The 13013-nt window shown below is 38.0% G+C and overlaps 1 long non-coding RNA gene across 2 annotated transcripts in view; it reads left to right on the forward strand.

The window, feature by feature from the left end:
* The window catches only part of LOC131381254 (uncharacterized), a 170380-nt gene that overhangs the window by 121602 nt on the left and 35765 nt on the right, over nucleotides 1–13013 (forward strand). The window lies entirely within an intron of this gene.

Genomic DNA, 13013 nt, shown 5'->3' on the forward strand with positions numbered 1-13013 from the left:
CAACTTTTTTATTATACTTTAAGTTCTAGGATACATGTGCAGAACGTACAGGTTTGTTACATAGACATACACTTGCCATGGTGGTTTGCTGCACCCATCAACCCGTAATCTACATTAGGTATTTCTCCTAATGCTATCCCTCCCCTACCCCCTCCACCCCCTGACAGGCCCTGGTGTGTGATGTTCCCCTCCCTGTGTTCATGTGTTCTCATTGTTCAATTCTCACATATGAGTGAGAACATGTGGTGTTTGGTTTTCTGTTCCTGTGTTAGTTCGCTGAGAATGATGGTTTCCAGCTTCATCCATGTCCCTGCAAAGGACATGAACACATCCTTTTTTATGGTTGCATCGTATTCCATGGTGTATATGTGCCACATTTTCTTTATCCAGTCTGTCATTGATGGGCATTTGGGTTGGTTCCAAGTCTTTGCTATTGTGAACAGTGCTGCAATAAACATACGTGTGCATGTGTCTTTATAGTGGAATATTTTATAATCCTTTGGGTGTGTACCCAGTAATGGGATTGCTGGGTCAAATGGGATTTCTGGTTCTAGATCTCGAGGAATTGCCACATTGTCTTCCACAATGGTTGAACTAATTTACACTTCCACCAACAGTGTAAAATCATTCCTATTTCTCTACGTCCTCTCCAGCATCTGTTGTTTCCTGACTTTTTAATGATCGCCATTCTAATTGGTGTGAGATGGTATCTCATTGTTGTTGTGATTTGCATTTCTCTAATGACCACTGATGATGAGCTTTCTTTCATATGTTTTTTGGTCGCATAAATGTCTTCTTTTGAGAAGTGTCTGTTCATATCCTTCGCCCACTTTTTGATGGGGTTGTGTGTGTTTTTCTTGTAAATTTGTTTAAGTTCATTGTAGATTCTGGATATTAGCTCTTCGTCAGATGGATAGATTGCAAAATTTTTCTCCTATTCTTTATGTTGTTTGTTCACTCTGATGATAGTTTCTTTTGCTGTGAGGAACGTCTTTAGTTTAATTGGATCCCATTTGTCAATTTTGGCTTTTGTTGCCATTGCTTTTGGCATTTTATTCATGAAGTCTTTGCCCATGCCTATGTCCTGAATGGTATTGCCTAGGTTTTCTTGTAGGGTTTTTATGGTTTTAGGTCTAATATTTAAGTCTTTAATCCATCTTGAATTAATTTTTGTATAAGGTGTAAGGAAGGGATCCAGTTTCAGCTTTCTGCATATGGCTAGCCAGTTTTCCCAACACTATTTATTAAATAGGGTATCTTTTCCCCATTGCTTGCTTTTGTCAGGTTTGTCAAAGATCAGATGGCTGTAGATGTGTGGCATTCTTTCTGAGGCCTCTGTTCTGTTCTATTGATCTAGATACCTGTTTTGGTACCAGTACCATGTTGTTTTGGTTACTGTAGCCTTGTAGTATAGTTTGAAGTCAGGTAGTGTGATGCCTCCTGGTTTGTTCTTTTTGCTTAGGCTTTATGGGCTTTATGGGCTCTTTTTTAGTTCCATATGAAATTTAAAGTAGTTTTTTCTAATTCTGTGAAGAAAGTCAATTGTAGCTTGATGGGGATATCATTGGATGTATAAATTACTTTGGACAGTGTAGTCATTTTCATGATATTGATTCTTCCTATCTATGAGCGTGGAATGTTTTTCCATTTATTTGTATCGTTTCTTATTTCCTTGAGCTGTGGTTTGTAGTTTTCCTTGAAGAGGTCCTTCACATCCCTTGTAAATTGTATTTGTAAGTACTTTATTCTCTTTGTAGCAATTGTGAATGGGAGTTCACTCATGATTTGGCTGTCTATTGTTGGTGTATAAAAGTTCTTGTGGTTTTTGCACATTGGTTTTGTATCTTGAGACTTTGCTGAAGTTGCTTATCAGCTTAAGGAGATTTGGGGCTGAGACGATGGGGTTTTCTAAATATACAGTCATGTCACCTGCAAACAGAGACAATTTGACTTCCTCTCTTCCTATTTTGATACCCTTTATTACTTTCTCTTGTCTGATTGCCCTAGCCAGAACTTCCAATACTATGTTGAATAGTAGCGGTGAGAGAGGGCATCCTTGTCTTGTGCCAGTTTTCAAAGGGAATTCTTCTAGCTTTTGCCCATTCAGTATGATATTGGCTGTGGGTTTGTCATAAATAGCTCTTATTATTTTGAGATATGTTCCATCAATCCCTAGTTTATTGAGTTTTAAGCATGAAGGGCTGTTGAATTTCATCAAAGACCTTTTCGGCATCTATTGAAATAATCATGTTTTTTTCATTGGCTCAGTTTATGTGATGGATTACATTTATTGACTTGTATATGTTGAACCAGCCTTGCGTCCCAGGGATGAAGCAGACTTGATTGTGGTGGATAAACTTTTTGATATTCTGCTGGATTTGGTTTGCCAGTATTTTTTGGAGGATTTTTGCATCAATGTTCATCAATGATATTGGCCTGAAATTTTCTTTTTTGTTGTGTCTCTGCCAGGTTTTGGTATCAGGATGATGCTGGCCTCATAAAATGAGTTAGGGAGGAGTGCCTCTTTTTCTGTTGTTTGGAATAGTTTCAGAAGGAATGGTACCAGCTCCTCTTTGTACCTCTGGTAGAACTGGCTGTGAATCCATCTGATCAGGGGCTTTTTTTTGGTTGGTAGGCTATTAATTACTGCCTCAATTTTATAACTTGTTATTGGTTTATTCAGGGATTTGACTTCTTCCTGGTTTGGTGTTGGGGTGTATGTGTCCAGTAATTTATCCATTTCTTCTAGATTTTCTAGCTTATTTGTGTAGAGATGTTTATAGTATTCTCTGATGGTAGTTTGTATTTCTGTGGGATCAGTGGTGATATCCCCTTTATCATTTTTTATTGTGTCTGTTTGATTCTTCTCTCTTTTCTTCTTTATTAGTCTGGCTAGCGGTCTATCTATTTTGTTAATTTTTTCAAAACACTACCTCCTGGATTCATTGATTTTTTTAAGGGTTTTTCATGTCTCCATCTCCTTCAATTCTGCTCTGACCTTAGTTATTTATTGTCTTTTACTAGCTTTTTAATTTGTTTGCTCTTGCTTCTCTAGTTCTTTTAATTGTAATGTTAGGGTGTTGATTTTAGATCTTTCTCACTTTCTCCTGTGGGGATTTAGTACTATAAATTCCCCTCTAAACACTGCTTTAGCTGTGTCCCAGAAATTCTGGTATGTTGTGTCTTTGTTCTCATTGATTTCAAATAACTTATTTATTTCTGCCTTAATTTCATTATTTACCCAGTAGTCATTCAGGAGCAGGTTGTTCAGTTTCCATATAGTTGTACAGTTTTGACTGAGTTTATCCTGAGGTCTAATTTGATTGCACTGTGGTCTGAGAGACTGTTGTGATTTCTATTGTTTTGCATTTGCTGAGGAGTGTTTTACTTCCAATTATGAGGTCAATTTTTAGAATAAGTGTGATGTGGTGCTAAGAGGAATGTAGATTCTGTTGATTTGGGGTGGAGAGTTCTGTAGATGTCTATTAGGTCTGCCTGGTCCAGAGCTGAATTCAAGTCCTGAATATCCTTGTTAACCTTCTGTCTTGTTGATCTGTCTAATATTGACAGTGGGATGTTAAAGTCTCTCACTATCATTGTGTGGGAGTCTAGATCTCTTTATAGGTCTCTAAGAACTTGCTTTATGAATCTGGGTGCTACTGTATTGGGTGCATGTATATTTAGGATAGTTAGCTTTTCTTGTTGAGTTGATCCCTTTACCATTATGTAATGCCCTTCTTTGTCTGTTTTGATCTTTGTTGGTTTAAAGTCTGTTTTATCAGAGACTATGATTGCAACCCCTCCTTTTGTTTGCTTTCCATTTGCTTGGTAGATCTTCCTACATCCCTTTATTTTGAGCCTATGTGTGTCTTTGCTTGTGAGATGGGTCTTCTGAATACAGCACAGCGATGGGTCTTGACTCTTTATCCAATTTGCCAGTCTGTGTCTTTTAATTGGGGCATTTAGCCCACTTACATTTGAGGTTAATATTGTTAGGTGAATTTCATCCTGTCATTATGATGTTAGCTTGTTATTTTTTCCCCTTAATTGATGCAGTTTCTTCATAGCATTGATGGTCTTTACAATTTGGCATGTTTTTGCATTGGCTGGTACCGGTGTTTCCTTTCCATGTTTAGTGCTTCCTTCAGGGGCACTTGTAAGGCAGGCCTGGTGGTGACAAAATCTCTCAGCATTTGCTTGTCTGTAAAGGATGTTATTTCTCCTTCACTTATGAATCTTAATTTGGCTGGATATGAAATTCTGGGTTGAAAATTCTTTAAGAATGTTGAATATTGGCCCCCACTCTCTTCTGGCTTGTAGGGTTGCTGCAGGGGGAAGGCGCCACTGTGGTCACAGCTTCAGCAGACTTAAATGTTCCCGCCTGCTGGCTCTGAAGAGAGCAGTGGATCTCCCAGCACAGTTCTCGAGCTCTGCTAAGGGACAGACTGCCTCCTCAAGTAGATCCCTGATCCCTGTGCCTCCAGAATGGGAGACACCTCCCAGCAGCGGTCAACAGAAACCTCACACAGGAGAGCTCTGACTGGCATCTGGCAGGTGCCCCTCTAGGACGAAGCTTCCGAGGAGAGAACAGGCAGCAATCTTTGCTGTTCTGCAGCCTCCACTGGTGATGCCCAGCAAAACAGTGTCTGGAGTAGACCTCCAGCAAACTCCAGCAGTCCTGCAGCAGAGGGTCCTGACTGTTAGAAGGAAAACTAACAAACAGAAAGGAATAGCATCAACATCAATAAAAGGACGTACACAAAAACCCCATCTGAAGGTCACCAACATCAAAGACCAAAGGTAGATAAATCCATGAAGATGAGGAAAAACCTGTGCAAAAAGGCTGAAATTTCAAAAACCAGAACCTTCTTTTCCTCCAAATGATCTCAACTCCTCACCAGCAAGGGAACAAAACTAGATGGAGAATGAGTTTGACGAATTGACAGAAGTAGGCTTCAGAAGGTGGATAATAATGAACTCTTCCAAGCTAAAGGAGCATGTTCTAACCCAATGCAAGGAAGCTAAGAACCTTGAAAAAAAGGTTAGAGGAATTGCTAACTAGAATAACCAGTTTAGAGAAGAACATAAATGACCTGATGGAACTGAAAACCACAGCACAAGAACTTCGTGAAGCATACAGAAGAATTAATAGCCAAATCGATCAAGCGGAAGACAGGATATCAAAGATTGAAGATCAACTTAATGAAATAAAGCGTGAAGATAAGATTAGAGAAAAAAGAATTAAAAGGAATGAATAAAGCCTCCAAGAAATATGGGACTATGTGAAAAGACCAAACCTATGTTTGGTGTGCCTGAAAGTAATGGGGAGAATGAAAGTTGGAAAACACTCTTCGGGATATTATCCAGGAGAACTTCACCTACCTAGCAAGACAGGGCAACATTCAAATTCAGGAAATACAGAGAAAACCACAAAGATACTCCTCGAGAAGAGCAACCCCAAGACATATAATCGTCAGATTCACCAAGGTTGAAATGAAGGAAAAAAGTTAAGGGCAGCTGGAGAGAAAGGTTGGGTTACCCACAAAGGGAAGCCCATCAGACTAATTTTCTTATATTTTGATGGCTGCCATTCTGACTGAAGGGAAGAGATATCTCATTGTAGTTTTAATTTGTATTTCCCTGATAATTAGGGAAGTTGAGATTTTTTATATATCTGTTGACCTTTTATATGTCTTCTTCTGAGAAATGTCTATTAAGTTATTTTGTCCATTTTAAAATGTGCTTATTTTTTGCTGTTGTTGAGCTGTTTGTGTTCCTTATATATTTTTTACATTAGCCCCTTATCAGATGTATAGTTAGCAAAAATATTCACTCATTCTATAGATTGTCTCTTTGCACTGTTGATTTTTCCTTTGCTGTGCAGAGGCTTTTTAGTGTGATATAATCCCATTTGTCTATATTCACTTTTGTTGCCCATGCATTTGAGGTTTTGTTTGAAAAACTCTTGCCTAGGGTTTTTAGAACTTATTTATGACCTATGACATTAGCTTACCAATGTCATTAAGTTTTCCATTCATGTTTTCTCCCAGTATTTCTATAGTTTTGAGTCTTACTGTTATGTCTTCAATTTGTTTTATGGCTTTTTTTATTGCTTTTGTATATGGTGAGTGATAAGGGTCTAATTTCATTCTTCTGCATGTAGATATCCAACATGATTTATATGCAAAGGAAGCAAAGTCAATATGTCCAAGCAATATTACACTCCTGTGTTTATTCATAATAACAAAGAGATGGATCAGCCTAAATGTCTACAAACAGATGAATGGATAAAGAAAATGTGTTATATATACACAATTGAATACTATTGAGTCATAAAAAGGAATGAAATCTTTTCATTTACAACAACTTGAATGAAGTTTGAGGACATTATGGAAAGTGAAATAAGCTAGACACAGAAAGAAAAATATCGCCTGATCTCTTTCATATGTGATAATTCTAAAACATCATTCTCATAGAAGTAGAGAGTAGAATAGTGGCTACTAGAGGATGGAAAGGGTAGAGGAAATTGAGGATGGTAAGAAATTGGTCAATGGGTACAAAGCTTTGGTTAGATAGGAGGAATAATTTCCAGTGGTGTGTTGCATAGTAGGATGACTAGAGTTAAATGTAAATGTATTATATATTTTGAAATAGCTAGAAGAGAAGTTTTCAAATGTTCTCATCACAAAGAAACATACATGTTTAAGGTGATGGATATACTTACTCTAGATTGATCATTACACAGTTTATACATATATTTAAACATCACATTTTACCCCATGGGTATTTACAATTATTGTGTATCAAACATGAATTAATAAAAATAAGGCAGCTCACAATGCAGAAAAAAAGGAAGTTAGAATTGTGAAGCTACAAGTGGATTTTCTATGACGCCATGCCAAGCATGTTTCTGTGGCACTACTTTAGGAACAAAGGATCCCAAGTTTGTAACTTTGCTGGCACTTAAGAGTGCCCGGTTGTAGAATGTGTCGGGTATCAGCATCCATATGGTCCTGACCATCTACATGGGAACTCATTACATATCTTGTCACCACTTAATATAAAAAGACCAGTGTTGTTTAGGGATGATGTCAGAGCAGAACTCGTACCCCACCTGGTTAAGGTTTACTGTATCTTCTCATCTGTCATATTGGCATCTGCTCATCTCTATTTTTCATGTATCCAGGTCAGTTTGTAGGAGCAAAACACTTTACCACTTTACAAAATAACTAGTATATGAGGCCTTCAGTTTGGCTTTGGCAGCAGTAAGGCTTAGTATTGTCTGCTAACCAATGAGCCCAGATTTTTGGTGTGTGTGTATGTGTGTGTATATATATATATATATATATATATATATATATATATATGTACATGTGTATATATATGTATATGTATATATGTATATGTGTATATATATGTATAGGTATATGTATATATGTATATGTGTGTATATATATATGTATATTTATATATGTGTGTGTGTGTAACATTTGGTGTTTGGCAGCTCAATTAGAGGGACAGCTGAGCTACTCCAGTTTTCCCAGGGCTGGTTTTTGTCCCAGCTGTAACATCTGGTGATTTGTCAAGTACATGTATCATAAAAGTAAGTGCCAGGAACATATAAAACCTTCATGAGAGGTTTGAGGATAACACCTGTGGATCAAACCACAGGGATTGCTTGCAACATTGCCTTTGTATGGCGTCTAGAAAGAGTTCAGCATTATGTATGTTTTCCATGCAAAGTGAAAACTTCTCTTCTAATGACTTTACCCGTGCAAAGGACAGTGCTTAAGCTTCCAGAGGTTTATCTGCACCTAATTAATTCACCACATGAAGAAGTAGAGTACAATGTTTCATTGGTTGTGGATGCCATACCCTGCTAAACATCCATTTTATGGAGTTGCTACTGATAATAGCCAGAATTAAAATTACTTCAGGTTCTTTTTTATTATCTAGATGTTAGTTAACCAGTAATCAAACTAGTTAACATGGCCAGGGTTTGGAAAACTGGTGCAAAAGATCCCACATTAGTGCTTGCCCTGTTGAGAAATTGGAGAAGATTAGTAAGAGTAAGACACTGAAAGAAAGCCCATGTCTGAGGATCAGAGAGAGAATAAGATAAATTGAGACAAGAAATATTTAGTGAGCCACAGACTAAATGACCAAGAAATGGGGAAAAAATGGGTGAGAGACCATTGTTAAACGGGAGAGTTTTGCTGTATTGTTATTGTTGTTTTGAAAGTAGCAAGGCTAAGAAAGGGGGAGAAGTGAAAAATATACAAAGTTTCTTGATCTTTGATCTTGGGAAAATCTCCTTACTTTTTGTGGCTGCCTGGGCCAATTCTCTTAAACACTGTGCTGTTCTATAATGAAGAATGTGGGAAAACGTGCATGCCTTTCACTCAACCAATATTCCCAGCTGTACCTTGAATAAAGAGGGTATTTAGAACCTTAAACATTACTGTTGTTGCTTATTTCTCTAAAGTCCTTGTGAATCATAGGCAATCCCCAACATGTCCCTCGCTTTATTTTTTAAATACATTCTCAGTGAAATTTATTCGATGTCGCACATCCTCTTTTTTTCCCCTGTTTTCTGGAGCCTTAGGGACCTTCCCCTCCATCCATAACATTCAGCGGTGCCAGAACTCTGTACAGACATATCTGGGTTTCTCTTGGGCAAACACAGGTGACCCTGTGGCCATCGTCCTTCCTCTGTAGACCACAACCTCAAAGAGCGGGGCTACAGCTGGTCCTGTTGAGCTCAGAGCCTCTCTGAGGGTTCTGCAGGGGCAAGGACAAGAATACATGTACATATATGTATAACATGGACCATTTGAGCAAGGAAATGTCATGCAGACATTTACAAAACTATGTTGAAGGAATCATAGATTCCAGCCAATGTCTATAACCTTTGGGTAAGGGAAAATCAGACAATGTGCTGAAATTCATTATTGCATATTAATGTAGTTGTTAGTCTCAGCATTCAGAGTGAGAGTGTTGGTGTTCTGTCTATACAAATTAATGTCTTTTTAAACCTTTCACAATTAGGACAAACTAATCTACAATAGAAATATTCATAGTTCATTTTAAGCATGAGACTCTGAGCAGTTTTGTCTTGTTGGTTTTCAGAAAAGTCTCTGTTCTTCCACTTTTGAACCAGAGGTTTGTCAATGATCAGACGGTTGTAGATGTGCAGTTTTATTTCCGAGTTCTCGGTTCTGTTCCATTAGTCAATGTGCCTGTTTTTCTACCAGTACTATGCTGTTTTGGTTACTGTAGGCTTGTTGTATAGTTTGAAGCCAGGTAGTGTGATGCCTCCAGCTTTGTTTTCTTTGCTTTGGATTGCTGTGGCTATATTGGTTCCATATGAATTTTAAAGTAGTTTCTTCTTTTTTTATTATTATACTTTAAGTTCTAGGATACATGTGCACAACGTGCAGGTTTGTTACATATGTATACATGTGACATGTTGGTGTGCTGCACCCATTAACTTGTCATTTACATTAGGTATATCTCATAATGCTATCCCTCCCCCTTTCCCTCACCCCACGACAGGCCCCAGTGTGTAATGTTCCCCTTTCTGTGTCCAAGTGTTCTCATTGTTCAATTCCCACCTATGAGTGAGAACATGCAGTGTTTGATTTTTTTATCCCTGCAATAGTTTGCTGAGAATGATGGTTTCCAGCTTCATCCATGTCCCTACAAAAGACATAAACTCATCCTTTTTTATGGCTGCATAGTATTCCATGGTGTATATGTGCCCCATTTTCTTAATCCAGTCTATCATTGATGGACACTTGGGTTGGTTCCAAGTCTTTCCTATTGTGAATAGTGCCACATTAAACGTGTGTCTTTATAGCAGCATGATTTATAATCCTTTGGGTATATACCCAGTAATGGGATAGCTGGGTCAAATGGTATTTCTAGTTCTAGATCCTTGAGGAATCACCACACTGACTTCCACAATGGTTGAACTAGCTTACAGTCCCACCAACAGTGTAAAAGTGTTCCTATTTCTCCACATCCTCTCCAGCACCTGTTGTTTCCTGACTTTTTAATGATGGCCATTGTAACTGGTATGAGATGGTATCTCCTTGTGGTTTTGATTTGCATTTCTCTGATGGCCAGTGATGATGAGCATTTTTTCTTGTGTCTGTTGGCTGCATAAATGTCTCCTTTTGAGAAGTGTCTGTTCATATCCTTCACCCACTTTTTGACGGGGTTGTTTTTTTCTTGTAAATTTGAGTTCATTGTAGATTCTGGATATTAGCCCTTTGTCAGATGAGTAGATTGCAAAAATTTTCTCCAATTCTGTAGGTTGCCTGTTCACTCTGATGATAATTTCTTTTGCTTTGCAGAAGCTCTTTAGTTTAATTAGATCCCATTTGTCAATTTTGGCTTTTGTTGCCATTGATTTTGGTGTTTTAGACATGAAGTCCTTGCTCATGCCTATGTCCTGAATGGTATTGCCTAGGTTTTCTTCTAGGGTTTTTATGGTTTTAGGTCTAACATTTAAGTCTTTGATCCATCTTGAATTAATTTTTGTATAAGGTGTAAGGAAGGGATCCAGTTTCAGCTTTCTACATATGGCTAGCCAGTTTTCCCAGCATCATTTATTAAATAGGGAATCATTTCCCCATTTCTTGTTTTTGTCAGGTTTGTCAAAGATCAGATGGTTGTAGATGTGTGGTATAATTTCTGAGGGCTCTGTTCTGTTCCATTGGTCTATATCTCTGTTTTGGTACCAGTACCATGCTGTTTTGGTTACTGTAGCCTTGTAGTACAGTTTGAAGTCAGGTAGCGTGATGCCTCCTGCTTTGTTCTTTTCACTTAGGATTGACTTGGCAATGCAGGCTCTTTTTTGGTTCCATATGAACTTTAAAGTAATTTTTTCCAATTCTGTAAAGAAAGTCATTGGTAGCTTGATGGGGATGACATTGAATCTATAAATTACCTTGGGCAGTATGGCCATTTTCATGATATTGATTATTCCTATCCATGACCATGGAATGTTCTTCCATTTGTTTGTATCCTCTTTTATTTCATTGAGCAGTGGTTTGTAGTTCTCCTTGAAGAGGTCCTTCACATCCCTTGTAAGTTGGATTCCTAGGTATTTTATTCTCTTTGAAGCAATTGTGAATGGGAGTTCACTCATGCTTTGGCTCTCTGTTATTGGTGTATAAGAATGCTTGTGATTTTTGCACACTGATTTTGTATCCTGAGACTTTGCTGAAGTTGCTTATCAGCTTAAGGAGATTTTGGGCTAAGACAATGGGGTTTTCTAAATATATAATCATGTTGTCTGCAAACAGGGACAATTTGACTTCCTCTTTTCCTAATTGAATACCCTTTATTTCTTTCTACTGCCTGATTGCCCTGGCCAGAACTTCCAACACTATGTTGAACAGGAGTGGTGAGAGAGGGCATCCCTGTCTTGTGCCAGTTTTTAAAGGGAATGCTTCCAGTTTTTGCCCATTCAGTATGATATTGGCTGTGGATTTGTCATAAATAGCTCTTATTATTTATACCATCGATACCTAATTTATTGAGAGTTTTTAGCATGAAGGGCTGTTGAATTTTGTCAAAGGCCTTTCTGCATTTATTGATGATGATCTAGTCATGTGGTTTTTGTCTTTGGTTCTGTTTCTATGCTGGATTACATGTATTGATTTGCGTATGTGGAACCAGCCTTGCATCCCAGGGATGAAGCCCATTGATCATGGTGGATAAGCTTTCTGATGTGCTGGATTTGGTTTGTCAGTATTTTATTGAGGATTTTTGCATTGATGTTCATCAGGGATATTGCTCTAAAATTCTCTTTTTTTGTTGTGTCGCTGCCAGGCTTTGGTATCAGGCTGATGCTGGCCTCATAAAATGAGTTAGGGAGGATTCCCTCTTTTTCTATTGATTGGAATAGTTTCTGAAGGAATAGTACCAGCTCTTCCTTGTACCTCTGGTAGAATTCAGCTGTGAATCCCTCTGGTCCTGGACTTTTTTGGTTGGTAGGCTATTAATTATTGCCTCCATTTCAGAGCCTGTTATTGGTCTATTCAGGGATTCAACTTCTTCCTAGTTTGGTCTTGGGAGAGTGTATGTGTCCAGGAATTTATCCATTTCTTCTAGATTTTCTAGTTTATTTGCATAGAGGTGTTTGTAGTATTCTCTGATGGTAGTTTGTATTTCTGTGGGATTGGTGGTGATATCCCCTTTATCATTTTTTATTGTGTCTATTTGATTCTTCTCTCTTTTCTTCTTTAGTAGTCTTGCTAGCAGTCTATCAATTTTGTTGATCTTTTCAAAAAACCAGCTCCTGGATTCATTGGTTTTTTGAAGGGTTTTTTTGTGTCTCTATCTCCTTCAGTTCTGCTCTGATCTTAGTTATTTCTTTCCTTCTGCCAGCTTTTGAATGTTTTTGCTCTTGCTTCTCTAGTTCTTTTAATTGTGATATTAGGGTGTCAATTTTAAATATTTTCTGCTTTCTCTTGTGGGCATTTAGTGTTATAAATTTCCCTCGACACACTGCTTTAAATGTGTCCCAGAGATTCTGGTATATTGTGTCTTTGTTCTCATTGGTTTCAAAGAACATCTTTATTTCTGCCTTCATTTCGTTATGTACCCAGTAGTCATTCAGGAGCAGGTTGTTCGGTTTCCATGTAGTTGAGCGGTTTTGAGTGAGTTTCTTAATCCTGAGTTCTAGTTTGATTGCACTGTGGTCTGAGAGACAGTTTGTTATAATTTCTGTTCTTTTACATTTTCTGAGGAGTGCTTTACTTCCAATGATGTGGTCAGTTTTGGAATAAGTGCGATGTGGTGCTGAGAACCATGTATATTCTGTTGATGTGGGGTGAAGAGTTCTGTAGATGTCTATTCAGTCCACTTGGTGCAGAGCTGAGTTCAATTCCTGGATATCCTTGTTAATTTTCTGTTCATTGATCTGTCTAATGTTGACAGCGGGCTGTTGAAGTCTCCCATTACTATTGTGTGGGAGTCTAACTCTCTTTGTAGGTCTCTAA

This window comes from Hylobates moloch, unplaced genomic scaffold (assembly GCF_009828535.3).
Source record: "Hylobates moloch isolate HMO894 unplaced genomic scaffold, HMol_V3 SCAFFOLD_14, whole genome shotgun sequence".
Classification (NCBI taxonomy): Eukaryota; Metazoa; Chordata; class Mammalia; order Primates; family Hylobatidae; genus Hylobates; species Hylobates moloch.